Source organism: Thunnus albacares, chromosome 16 (assembly GCF_914725855.1).
Source record: "Thunnus albacares chromosome 16, fThuAlb1.1, whole genome shotgun sequence".
Taxonomy (NCBI): Eukaryota; Metazoa; Chordata; class Actinopteri; order Scombriformes; family Scombridae; genus Thunnus; species Thunnus albacares.
In genome coordinates this window covers 10,330,150-10,344,317 of record NC_058121.1, presented here as the reverse complement: position 1 = coordinate 10,344,317, position 14,168 = coordinate 10,330,150, and positions in this window count along the sequence as shown.

Below are 14,168 nucleotides of genomic sequence, written 5' to 3'. Positions count from 1 at the left end.
CTACAGAAAATTCTTACTTCTCTTTGGTAAAATACAGTGGATTTTCATATGCTTTGTATTGCTGAATGGTGTTGACAGCACTTTTTACACAGCACTACCCTTCCCAAATCCCAATTAAGTCTGTTTGGATTCTGTTATTTGATATTTATAATATAGCTCTAATGGATAGTTGTTGGACCTCTTTAAGTAACATCACTGCAGTATGTAGAATAATAAACTGTATATATCTTTGTCTGTGAATGACATTTTGGCAAACAAAAGGAATATTTGTACATGCATAGCCTAGATCATACAAAAACTGAAATATTTCCAATGTCGACAAAACTCGAAAATGCTGGAATCAGTCTGTGAAATGCCCACCATGTTTAAGTTTAAACTGCAGAATCCAAATCTTCTTTCTGAGCTCCCTAAAATCCCCAAACTGTCAGAAAAAATACAGAGTAGTGATTGGTTTCTGGGGCAAAATATTCTGTGATTTATAGTATGCAGTGTGTAGAGGCAGAAAGATATTGAACATTGCACAGAGGGGGGATCAGAGGGGTGTCATTTTGGGCCCACACCTCATTTATTACCTGGGGTCCCTGAGCAGGTTAATGTGGCCCTGCATCAAACAAATTCAGTGACAGAAACATCTGTGATTTTTATGTTTCTCCACTCATTTATTCAGGATTAATTAATTTGTCACCAGTATGTAAGGAACAAAAGACAAATGTTAATTCCTCTCTCTGAATCATATATAATAGTAACCTTTCTAGTATGTTCAGTACATGAATGGCATTGTTTAAGTTGTTGTGACTTTAAAGAAAAAAATACCAATTACCTGTAAAGGTCACAGTTAGTGTGTGAGCATAAATGTCACTGTTGCAGAAATGACCAGGTTTTCCATTCTGTATGTGCTTCAAACTTCCCCTTTAGGCTTCTTTTTTCCTTTAAATTAAACAACAACCTTCATTATTACAGCTGAGGTGAAGTTGCCTACCACGATTCTTCTGCTGGGTCAAATGAAGCCTTAATCCACGGCTGATTGGATGTTGTGGAGCATTAAACCACAAGGATAAAAGGTGTCACTGAACAATCGAATTCCTGTCAGAAACTCTGTGGTCAGTTTCACAAGTGGGAAGTAAAAACAAATCAATAAAATATATTTAAGCTTTTCCTTTCTGTTTGAGATTTATTTTGTGATCATCAGCCAGCACTTTGATGCTGATTTGAAGTGAGTTGTTTGTGTGCAGAACAGAGACAGTGATGTTTCTCAGCTTGCAGTCTTGTCAGGAGGGGATACTTCTGCAGGGTCTGGTGGACATTAATGTTAAACAAAAGTCACTGCAGAGGTTGATGGAGAGAGCCAAAACATGGCAGGCATTCACACTGATCAATGTGTGCAGATTCAGTCATGTTTTTCAAAGAGAAAACATAAATCTTACCTTTAAAAATCTGACATTTTCTTCCACGTAAGTGTATAAACTTGTATATTACATAAAGCCTCAGGGTCTGTAGAGGCATTTGTCTCTCTACCTCACACAAATGGAAAAGGTCACTGCAGTGATAAATATGCAAAGGGTAAAGGGGAGTGAAATTCTCCTGGAGCGTTTTGTACCAGCTAGTTTAAAGTTAGCCTGGTTATAATGTAAGCATTTAATAAGTGAAGCTTTACACATGACTAAATTAAAATGGGTTGCACCACATAGACTAGTTCTAATGAAGAGGTTAGTTGTCTAAATATTTACACATAGGCTACAGTGTGAACTGCCAGCTGTAACTGTTAGCTAATAGACTGACAACTAATGTTAGCTTGCTAATACATGACCTGTTTAGATTTAAGAGTAAAAGAGGAGAAATGGTCAACATACTTCATATGTTGATCAAAATGCTGCTTAATAACAATGTAAAGTGGGAAGATTTTAAATTACATTTCACTAAAATAGCACAATATATCGCAAATTACAAAATGTTATGCTAATGATGTTAGACTATTAGCCACTATTAGCTAGACTATTAACTCTTAAACACATATTTCTTCACGGATTAATAAATGAATAAATAAATAAATAAAGTTATTCCTAAATTTACAGGATTGGCAGTTACATAACACTAATGTAACATTATTTTTAGCGTTTTACAACTATTGAAGCTACAATGACCTCCTGTTTAAAGTTGATTGCTTTTGATAGGGTGATGACACAATTGCTTTACACATTACTTTCTACTTGCTAAGACATTTAAATTATAATGATGCAACTTGATTTAGTAAATCATCATTTTGAAACTATTAGTTAGTAAAAACATTAAACAAATGTAATAGATTCAAGAAAACTTGGTGCAACCCAATCCTAGACCTTAAATACACCAGGTTTAACTGATAGACTTCAACTTCATCCACAAATGGCCAAGTACACCAGTTGTAAAATGTAATATAGCAGTCTGTGTTTCAATATTTTGGCAACATAATGGCCCAACTCTAAAAAGAAAACACTTTGTTTCTACTGTTGTAAGATGTTAATGAGCCAGAACATGATTCTGTGACCTGTCTAAAAAAGAGGGCAAGTTGAAGTGTTTTTGTTTTCCCTTAAGTGAAGAAAAGAGTAGAGACCCCAGGGAGAGACAGTTTCAATAGCATTAGCTATTCATAATGTTGTGATCTTATGTTGTGTATGTTGTGCAATTCTTACTTGTGGCTTACTGCTGTAATGCGTAAATTTCCCTTCATGGGATCAATAAAGTTTCATCATATCTTATCTTATCTTATGGATTTAAGCTAATTTGTAATGTTTTGATCAAAGTCATTACATGGGTTAGGGTTAGGGTTAGTTCACCGCAGAGTACTTCCAGATCATTTTAACATGGCCATTACCGGCAGCGGACAGATACAACAAAGAAACCACTTTGTTTACATTTGGTTCCTGCTTTCTTCCCTCATGCAGGTTTACTACACTGAGGCTGGATGGACATTGTTATTGTGCATGTCCATAATAATTTTTTGCACTGAAAGTGGTTGAGTTTTTTGGCTGAGCAACACATAAATCTGCTTTAATTCAATCAGGGATACAAGCCTCTTTCTGTGCAAACTACTGTATGTATTGTAGTTGCCCTTTCTTCAGATTCTCAACCTTGGATCCTCTTTTCAGATTCAGAAAAGCTTTATTTTCCATTACAAACTAATGGAAAGTTTTAAACATACAGTATTTGTTTATCTAATGCCCATTTATAGGGAAAAGCACATAGCATGGACCAATGCCACATATCACTGTATTTATAGTCTTAGCTACTTTGGGCATTTATGGTACTGCAAATATACATAATTCAACAGGAAAACACATACAACAACACAGAGTACAAACAGTAATACAGAGAGACTCCAAATGCTGATCATCCAAATGAGGTTTTACGAAATGCAACATCTTACATTTACTGAGACAGAAACTCTGAGAGGTTTCATGTCACTGAGTAGCAATGACACATATGGATTAGTTTAACATTAGCACATTTAATTCACATTTTAATTTTAGAGGCTGGAATCAGTGAATGTTTGCAATTTTCTTCCATAGATGACTTATAAATTAATTGAATATCAAAATTCTTATCTAACCTGTTACTAATCAATTCATCAACTGATTGTATCAACACTGAAATGATCAAAACGTATTTAGTTGAGCATGGCAGTGTTGGGATCTTATTGGCTTCCTATACAAACTTAATTTACATAATTATATATCATCTCAATTATTGTAGATGATTGTAGAACCTGCTCAAAAATGTAAAAAGATCATGGGACACATAAAATGATTTGCAGCACAGAATGGTAAACATTATCTGAAGTGTCTAAATGTTTGCTTTTGCAATCATTTTTTAAATGTTTCTCAAATTTTTACATATTAATAAGACTGTGATATTTTATCTAAAACATGTTCAGTACATTTTAACCTTTTAATTTATAAAATTGGCTTCTAACAAAGGCTGACACTGAATGATGAAAAGCATATTGCCCCAGATGTCTTACTGTTAGGTGTTATGCACAAACATAAAGATGAAACTTAATTGAAAATTAGGAATTTAAAAAAATAAGGATTCTGGATTATCCCAGTGTGAGTTTCTTAACCAGTTTTAACTATTCCATGAAAGAAAAATCCTATAAATCATCTACGGCCAAACTCACCTTCACCTCACTTTGAACAGTGCAGTGTGACTGATCCCATTTAGAACAAGGGAAGACTGAAGCATTTCAATTAGCCTGTTTGCCGATGCCTATTGTCCACCATTACAGTCTTGCCCTAGGAAACCCCCAGCAATTATGAAGGCAGAGATAAGCAGATAATCCAGTGTCCCGTGGTATCCCTCTCAGTATGGGGGGTTACGCAGTCTGACCTCAGTGCTTTGCTCTCAACATGATTCCAGTTCAACACTCAGCAGCCTCTGCTCCACAGGGACCTGTGATATTTGCCTTTTGCAGACAGATTCAATTCCTGTTTGTTTGGACAGGTTACGTGAGATTACAGCCTAAACACTGCAAGGTTGATGCAGAGCTTAAAACATACCAACACACAAGATGTAACGCTCAAATTTACAAAACAACTGTGTTGGGTATTTAGTAGTGATATTTAAGTCCTAAACAACATATTATGGACATTTCCAGGTCTATAATTATATATATATTCCTTATTTATCATATACTGGCCCTTTACGCGGCCCCTCAGCCTCTGTCTGTAACAGGCAGTTTTAGCTCCTGTCTCTTTAAGGCCCACTCCTGATGAGCGCACTCTGTTCTGATTGGTTAGTTTCTGGAAGCTGCCCCTCGCCAGATTTCCACCAGCTGCAAAGGCTACGTGAACAAACAGTAGTAGTAGGTTTTCACTTCTTTTTCTTGTTCTTTACTCGAAATGGACACTTCTCAAATACATCCGTATGTGTTTGAGCCTGAATCTGATCTGAAATATGCGAGTGGACAACACGAACAACCTATGGAACAACCTTAGCAATTAAAGCCACAGATGTTTGTGGGCATGGGCGAACAATCTGACATCGTCACAAGGAGAAAGTAGAGGTCACTTTGTAAATGAAGCGTTCAGAGTTGGTTGAAGTCCTGGCTTTTGACCTGCAGGGAGCATTTTTACATACCTGAAGTTTTGGACCTTTGACCAAAACTTGTCAAAACCATAGACATCTGACATCATAATAGTATAAAAATAACAAAATCAAAAAAAGCATATTTCATATCTTTGGAAATGTCTGGATCTCCACTAAAATTTGAAGTAAAGTTATGGCAGCACAATGAGTTTTTAATGACTGATCCACTGGCAGGCTGCTGCTTGACTTTTGAATGTTTAAGGTCTGGCTGATGGGGACAACAGTTGGGGAAAAACAATATTTTTGCTTCAGATGCAACTATTATTTGGGAGTTTTTACATTACTGGGCTGATATAATATTATCTCAAAGCCATTTCCAGAAGGAGATTTCGCTTTAGTGGATCCATGTGTATCGATATTGCTCGCCAGAACATTGTCATGTCTTTTTCTGGCCCAACCCTCTCCCAACCAGTTTCTCTCTCTCTCTTTCTCCTCTTTTCTTCTGATTCATTAGCAGGACTCTGAGCTCTCCTGCCCTCTTTTACTGCCTCCATTAAATCCTCGCTCTCTCCATTGCAACTCTCCATGGATAGCGAGTGCCTCAGTTCATCATCCGAGCTAAGAGCCACAGCCATGTACTCGACATTTTTCCCAATCCACTTTATCCTCATGCAGGCCCTGCCCAGCACAGTTCAGCTCTCTGACACTCTGAAACACATTAATGACATGTAAATTCAATTCATAAAATGCTTGAGAGTCAGTGATTAACAGCAGAAGAGATACAGGTTGTCTGAAACTCTTTTAACAAGTACATCGTACCTGCTTTCCTTGTAAATGCTGTGGAGGATAAAACAAAAACATAAATAAACAAAAACAAGATATTAAAAAATACACTGTTTGATCAATGTAAACAACAAAGCTGACAATAATGTCCCATAAATATTCATTTAGAGTGACTAAATGTCTGTTATTAACCATTTAATTTGAACTGATGGGTGTGGCTAGGAGTGGGAAATCCAAAGAGATGAGTCAAAGTTTTGTAGTAAAATGCAAAACTGAAGCATGCAAGCACTCCATGCAGAGGACGTTGATCTTTAATAAGTGAATGGCTCAAAATGTAACATGTACTGAAAATGTAAAAATGTATTTATTTTACTTGACTGTGAAATCTTATTATCTTATCAGTACATATTGCAGCATGAGTTGCTATATATAGTACTGTGTGTGTAAAGTCTCATACAGGTCTTATACACCTAAATACAAGAGAGACAAGACAATGAGGAAGAATTGGGAGGGAAGGTGTGGAGCACAAGGTTTTAGTTAAAGCTGCACTAGTCAATTACTGATGGAAAAAAAACGATGGAAGACTGCCTACAGTTAAAACTAGTGATGATCCCACTGAGAATTACCGCTGAACTCTGCAGTTCCCCTCAGCTCTACAGAGCATTTTAGAGTCTTTCAGCTCACTGTTTTGATTTTACCTGCAACTTTCAAGTCTCACTGCCCTAATCAGCTTAATTTCTCGCTGTTTTTTGTTTTTTTTCAGTGAAAAACTCACTATATGCTATGTGCTCAGCATAAAACAACAGACAGACTAAGTTAGGTTGCTGGTGAACATAGTGGAGCATTTGGCTGTCAGGTGTCGCTGGAGAACAAAAGCTAAAAGAAGAATACATTTTAAACCTGCATCTGTCAAATGGCCATAGACACGTCCAAATGACTGCTAATGTTGCTCCTGGATGTGTAAATAGGCAACTGTTTGCATGGGAGTAGGGAGTAGTCATCAGATTTGCCAGCAACACATACTTACAGGTTGGGGAAACTAAAATTGGAACTGAAAGGGAGAAGATTCACCATCGTGGAGGAAATCCAGGAAGAATCAAGACTCTAGACATGGTGACCAAAGATGACTACAGGAAATGTTTCCAGGACTGGGAGAAGTGCTGGGACAAGTGTATTGCATCTCAAGGAGAGTACTTTGAAGAGCATTAGAAAAGTACCACTGAAAGATTTATAATCACAGTTTTTTTAACAATTCTGGGAATACTCGGGTTCCCTCTAGTATGTCAATGTTGTGTTTAGGTTGTTGTGCTGCCACCAAGTGGCCAAATAAAATAAATTAATGAATCCCTCTGAATCTAAATTCATATTACATGTTTTGTTTCTGGAAACTACACAGATATACAATATATAACTCTTACAGTTAAAACGCTGAAAACTTGCAGTCACTGCAGTGCCTATTTCACCTAAATGAAATGCTCTGGACTCTGCCTACATACAGTTGACAGACAGTTGTATAATTTTATTATTTTTATCCTATAATGATAAAAATGCAGCACTTACCAAGGTCCATGCATCCGTAAAATCCATCAGTGCTGAACCTGAAAGCTACTGTAGCATGTTTTGTTGTGTTTTTTTGTTTTACAGTCATCTGATTTTAACTAACTGTGCCATGTAATGCATGTGCTATGAAATTGTGTCCACTCAGCCTTCCAGAGCATCAATAAATACCTGTAATTAAAAATCTATGAGAATCTACAGCTTTATTGAATTCTACTTTAGTTCTAGCTTGGTTAGTTTTTATGCAACATGGTTTAATCGCTCTCCAATCAGTTCTTTGATTTACTGAGACATTATACATTTGTCTTTGCTGCAGCATATCTGGTGAACAACTGCAGAGAGTTTTTGGCAATCCTAACAAGGAAATGCTTGGGATTAAACAGATGGATAGTAACACCCATCTCATAAAGTTAATGGATGATGGTGATATTATGACCACTGCCCTCAGTTCTCAGAGAAGGGCTTTAAAAATGAAAAAGGAGAGGCACATAACAGGTAACAAATCGACTTTTAAATGTGGGCTTTCTCAACCTCTATCTATCTATCTATCTATCTATCTATCTATCTATCTATCTATCTATCTATGAAAACACAATGACTACAACATTATGTGAATTCTGAGGAAAAATCCAGTGCTTCTGTCGTTGAGTGATAAATGTGTCACTATAAAGATAATCTACAAATCACATAGTAACAATGTGAAAGTGAATGAACCAGACAACTTTGATGGTGACAAACTATCAGGTACATCTGTTGCACCTCCCCACTAACCAAAGCAATGATGGTGAATGGAGAAATGCCTTCTCCATTTCCTCCAAAAAAAAGTTTCTTTCATGTCAAAGTTTGGGGCAGGTTGGCCTCTGCCTCACAGCAATGCTGCCTTCAGGGTCATTTCTCTCTCTCTCTCTGACTCTAATTTGCTGTTGTCTTCTTATTGGCTGACCGTTACGACACAGAAGCTCTCAAGGTCGCTTTGCTCATATCAGATTTCAGAGTGTCAGTATCAGTTACAAGCAGCGTTGCTTTATGTTGGCGATGTGACATTAAAATGGAAATCGACTTTGCTGTGCCATGAGACCAAAAGCACTTAAAGCGCTGAAGACATTATTCAGTGAGTAATTGACCACTGAATTGCGAAGCATTATTGTGCCCCAGTGATTGCTTTGATTAGCCCGAGGTGACCTTGTGGATAATTGATTTGTGAATTTTATTTCTTCCAGGATGATTAAGGCAACTGCAAATCTTATTTGAAGAGGTGAAAGTAGATCCTGTTACTGTGTGTAATATGTTATTATTAATTCTGCTCATTTCATGTACTTTTCCTACTTTCATTTGAGTCGGTTTTTATCTTTAAACATTAGATAACTGAAAACAGCAATGTCATTTAAAATAAAGCACAACCATCATAGACTCCCGTTGTGCTCTGATGAGCCATAAAATTATTTTTAGGGGATCTTGCCAAAGTGATTAATCACCTAATTTGGAGGATCCTGCGTTTCCTCAAGATATAGCCTGAATTTGAAAGTAGCAAACTTCTCCACTGTCGTCAGCAGACTATTGATTTACTTTTCATTGATTAATCTAATCAGTGTATCTTAGTTTATGATGTTATATTATATTTAGCCTTCAGTAAAGTCTATGAAATTCAGAAACACACACCAGGATGATCATGTTTCCCCTTTAATCTCATATATTAGTTGGAGGAAAAAGTAACGTCATACATTTCTTGCAGGGAAATATTTTAATATTCTTTACTTGTGCGCTCCAGCTAACATACTGCCAATTTTATCATGTATTTATTCAGAAAGGTAGCACAATAGAAGATGGTGTTGTGCAGAAAAATTGCCACTTCATCCTCATGACATTAATAGTGTATTACATAACGTGTTTCCAAAATCTATACACTGTTATAAACACAAAATCGACATTGCTGCAGAGAATGAGAACGACTGTTTATGTTGGAGTGCAGATATGGGTATTATTGGAGTTGTCACGCTTTAAATAAGCCCAAAGAGCTGAACAAGAGTCTCTGCGTAATGGATAGCGACAGTGTATTTACCTGAATATGTAAACAGAGAAAGCACTTCTCAGGGAAGAAAAATAGTGTTGTCTAATAACACACAGGGTGCAAAATGTAGCCACTGAGCAGAGACTGAAGTAACAGCTTTCTGTATGGTCATTTGGAGACAATAAGTCTGATTTAGATCGTTCCCCGGCACCAGAGAAAATGTTCCTATTGATCGCGTGTACAATAAAGTGTAACTAAAAGGTGATTTATGTGGTGCCGTCTTTATTTCTGCATACACAAGTGTCAAAACAAAGGAATGAGAGCTGGTTATGAGGAGAATGTAAATCACTAATGTCAAAATAATGCCTGCTATTAAAGGTGAAAAGTGCAATCTATGAATTTCTATGTTTTATTGATTTTAGCCCATTATAGATGTTTGTGAATAAGCCGCACAAAGCAAGATACTAGAGTTCTTAGACCAAAAGTTGTGTTGGAAAGTGTTTACTTTCCCAAAGTTAGGTGAGAAAACTCCAGTCTTCAGGTCTGAGGCAGGATTCTGTTGTTCATTGAAAGAAGCACACTATGTTTTATGTACTGAAGCACCTCCTGTCACAACAAAGATGGAGTCTGAAACATGAAACCTTCAGAGACAAGAATATTTCTTGCTGTAAGAAAGCAAAATCAAGCACTGAGGCTGCAGAGAATCAGCCAACAGAGAGCAGCCAATCAGCTGGCTGTTCTGAAGAAAGACATTTGCTTGAAATTAGTCAATTATATGCCTTCAGTTTTTTAGTCAGACTTGCATTATTGTTGCCTAGCAATGCTGTTGCAAGCAGGGACTGTCATTAAAAATCTTCCTCTGTGGAGGAGTTGAAAATAGAATAGATTAATCATTGTAGAGTATCAATAAGCTAATGTGCAGGAGTCAAGACAATGAAGATGATTAAGAAATTAATCAAAACAGAACTAAACAAGCTGTTTGTAATAAAAAGAAAAAAATAAGGAAGGACTGTGTTATGCAAGCTGTTAAAGGAATAGTTTGACATCTTAGGAGATACATTTATTTGCTGTCTTGCAGTTGAGTTAGATGAGAGGGTTGTTATCACTTTGTCTGATAAATATCAAGCTACAGCCAGCAGCTATTAGCTTTGCTTAGCAAAAAGACTGGAAAAGCAGGAAACAGCCAGCCTGGCTCTGTCCAGCTAACAAAATACACATGGAGCATGTTCAGCTTGGGAGATCTTGTACTGTCCCACCTTAAATCCATCATGGACCCACCCCTAGACCTACAGAGCCAACAGTTCTGTGGACGATGCAGTAAACATGGCCCTCCACTTCATCCTCAAGCATCTGAACACTGCAGGAACCTACACCAGGATCCTGTTTGTGGACTTCAGCTCTGTCTTTAACACAATCATCCCGGCCCTTCTACCGGACAAGCTCTAACAGCTGCACGTGCCTGACTCCACCTGCAGATGGATCACCGACTTCCTGTCTGACAGGAAGCAGTACGTGAAGCTGGGAAAGCACATCTCTGACTCTCTGACCATCAGCACCAGTTCCCCTCAAGGCTGCGTCCTTTCTCCACATCTCCTCTTCCTGTACACCAATAGCTGCACCTCTAGTCACCAGTCTGTTAAGCTCCTGAAGTTCACGGATGGCACCGCCCTCATTGGGCTCATCTCTGGTGGGGATGAAACTGCCTACAGGTGGGAGTTTGACCACCTGGTGACTTGGTGTGGACAAAACAACTTGGAGCTCAACACTCTAAAGACAGTGGAGGTGGTTGTGGACTTCAGTAGCTTCAGGGAACGCAGCCCCACCTGCCTCCATCACCATGTGGTACACTGCTGTTACTGTCAAGGACAAAAGCAGACTGCAGTCTATTATCCGCTGTGCCAAAAAGGTGATTGGATGCAATCTGCCATCCCTCCAGGACCTGCACGCCTTCAGCACGCTGAGGAGAGCAGGAAAGATCAGGGCCGACCCCTCCCACCCCGAACATAAACTTTTCAAAACAATCCCCTCCGGCAAGAGGCTGAGGTCTGTCAAGACCAAAACCTCATCAATAAGGCCTGGGACCACACATCAGTGATCTTGAGCCTACATGGCACGTTACAGTGACAAAACTGTATTGCTTATTATAAATTATGCACACTGCATACACTGTTTATTCCTAGTCAATACCCTGCACATTCATCCCATTCTCCTCTATTCAATATTTATGTGCCAGAGTATATTTTGTATTTTTTTAATATATTTTATATCTTACATTTTAGTTCTATTGTAAATTCTTTTGAAAAAAATGTTTAAGACCTCTTATTTTTATGTATATTTTATGTCTGTATATTTTTGACTGCTAAACACCATAACAACACCAAGTCAAATTCCTTGTATGTAATCTGCTTACCTACTTGGCAGTAAAGCTGTTTTGATTCTGATCTGTAATGAACAAAATTAAATTATAATCATGGATTACAATATGCAGAGAGGTTGCACGGTCTGAAAATTATTGCATGCCTATCCATTAAATCAAACCTTTGGAGGATCTGGGTAACAATGATCTATACAAAAAGAAAAAAAAATACCACTATCATCGTGTGTATTTTTTTCATCTTTTTTATTTGGAAATGCACCATGCAGAGGTCAGCTCACTAAGACAAATGCATCTTGACTTGCTTTAAAAATATAAAGCCTGTGTAAGAATACAAATCACAACTTTGAGACTTAAGATAAGAGTTTTTTTTAAAGGATTAATAATAAAACCTTTTTCTTGCCTTTTTCTGTAAGTGTACTTTTCCTGATAAATGGAAATTATTGATAATTCCATCTTAAATGAATGAATGTAACTTAACTATCAACAATTATTTTAAACATTTTTCAAGCTTTGTGTTATTGTAGAATATTATTACATATAAACTGCCAAAGCTTGATTTGTGTTGATATATTATGGACTCTTCTTCTGACCTTACAATATCCAAAGCCAGCCTTGATTTCTGTCTTACTCTTAGAAGACTGAATGCAACAACAGGCCTCACAGCAGCTATGAAGATCATCAACCAATATGTAAAGTGAGTGGAGCCTTCCCACAGACAGAAGAACTCATAACACACTTCATTTTTGGTTGGTTTTTAATATTAATAATTCCAGATTTTCATTGTTTTTTATTTTTCCTTTTTAAATTAGACTGTGTTTTGTAAAATTCCTACTGTAACATACTGGGTGCTGCGTCACCCCTCTTAATCTTGTCAGCCATCATTTCACTGCTTAATTTTTCATTGACCATAAAGTAGAGATAAGTAGCCAACTAGTGCAAAATAACATGACACCATGTTTTGGTTATCCTCCTGTCCTCCCCAATTTTTTGAGTCACCAGCCGCAAGATTAGCATGTCGTTGTGCGCATTGTTAGCATGCTAATATTATCATTAGTTATCATGTTATTTAATGTCTTTAATGCATTATGTAAAGTACTTTAAATTTTTGTATAAAATGTGCCATTAAAATAAATTTATCCAGATGATCATCATGGATTTATCAACCATTTAACTTTACGAAATTCATTTGTCTTGTTTAAGCTTAATAGTGTCAATCTTTCATATTTCAAAGATTGTATTCATCCTTAAAATGTAGTTAATAAACAGTCTGCTCTGTCCGGCAGTCTGTGGGTTTAGCAGAGTTCAGGTGGGTATACGGCTCCACTACATCACTATATAGTACTTGTAAACCAGGTCTGTGATGGATTATGAATAAACATTTGGTCAAACAACTCCTGTGGTGTTTACAGTTACATTCGTCTTACCTATTTTTAAAGATATTTGTAACATGATAAATCACCCAAAACAAACAAACGCTCCACTGAGCTCACAGTTGATATACATAGACCGCATCAGCATGTTTCTCTTTGCATGAGGCCATCTCCAAACCCCTGAGCCGACAGTTTTGAGCTTGGTTAATGTCCTGTTCCATCTCTCTGTTATCCATCACCAGATCTGATGGACTCTGAACCCCTCATCCATCATAAAGTCATCAACATGCAGCCTTCTCCCCTCAGATGGGAGGGTGATGTAGTGGCTGAGAGGCTCTGATTTATCTCTGTGATTCACTGTTTCCTCTGTTCACCTTGCATTCGCCTGCCCTGCACCTGTCCCACCACACTACCACCACCACCACCATGATTAAACAGCCCTCGTGCAACCAGACGTGATGGAGTGTCAGCCTACATCAACCGAGACCAAACTAGAGGACGGGTCCTGATTTGTTGAAATCAGGAATTCTTCAGCATTACGGCCTTGTGATCGATCCAGGCATGCAGCCAGAGCTCCATTAGTGAACAAGCTGTACTGAGAGCTGCATGATGGGGAACCACTGCTGTTTCTCAGTGGGGCTTTCCTAAATTGGACTCTGACATCATCAACATCATTCATGAAAGTATAAGCAAGTCTTTAGCCTTTATATTTGTTTATCAAATTATGAGCTTTTTTTTAACCTGCTTTATAAAAGAGACACATTGTTCATTTAAGAGCATGTTCCTCTTATCTCTGTCACATGGGATAGTTCACACACTTTTACATTTGAGTCAGGTTTTAGTGTAATATATTGTAATAGTGATTGGAAAAGCACTGGGAAAAAAAGAAACAAAGCTATGAATATCCTTTTCTTGGGATCTTGTAAGGTCACAAAGAGTGGCTGTTGTCACCAGTACCATGAGAAAGGAGCAGAGTGGCTGTTGTCATAAATCATGACTAATCCATTTCTAT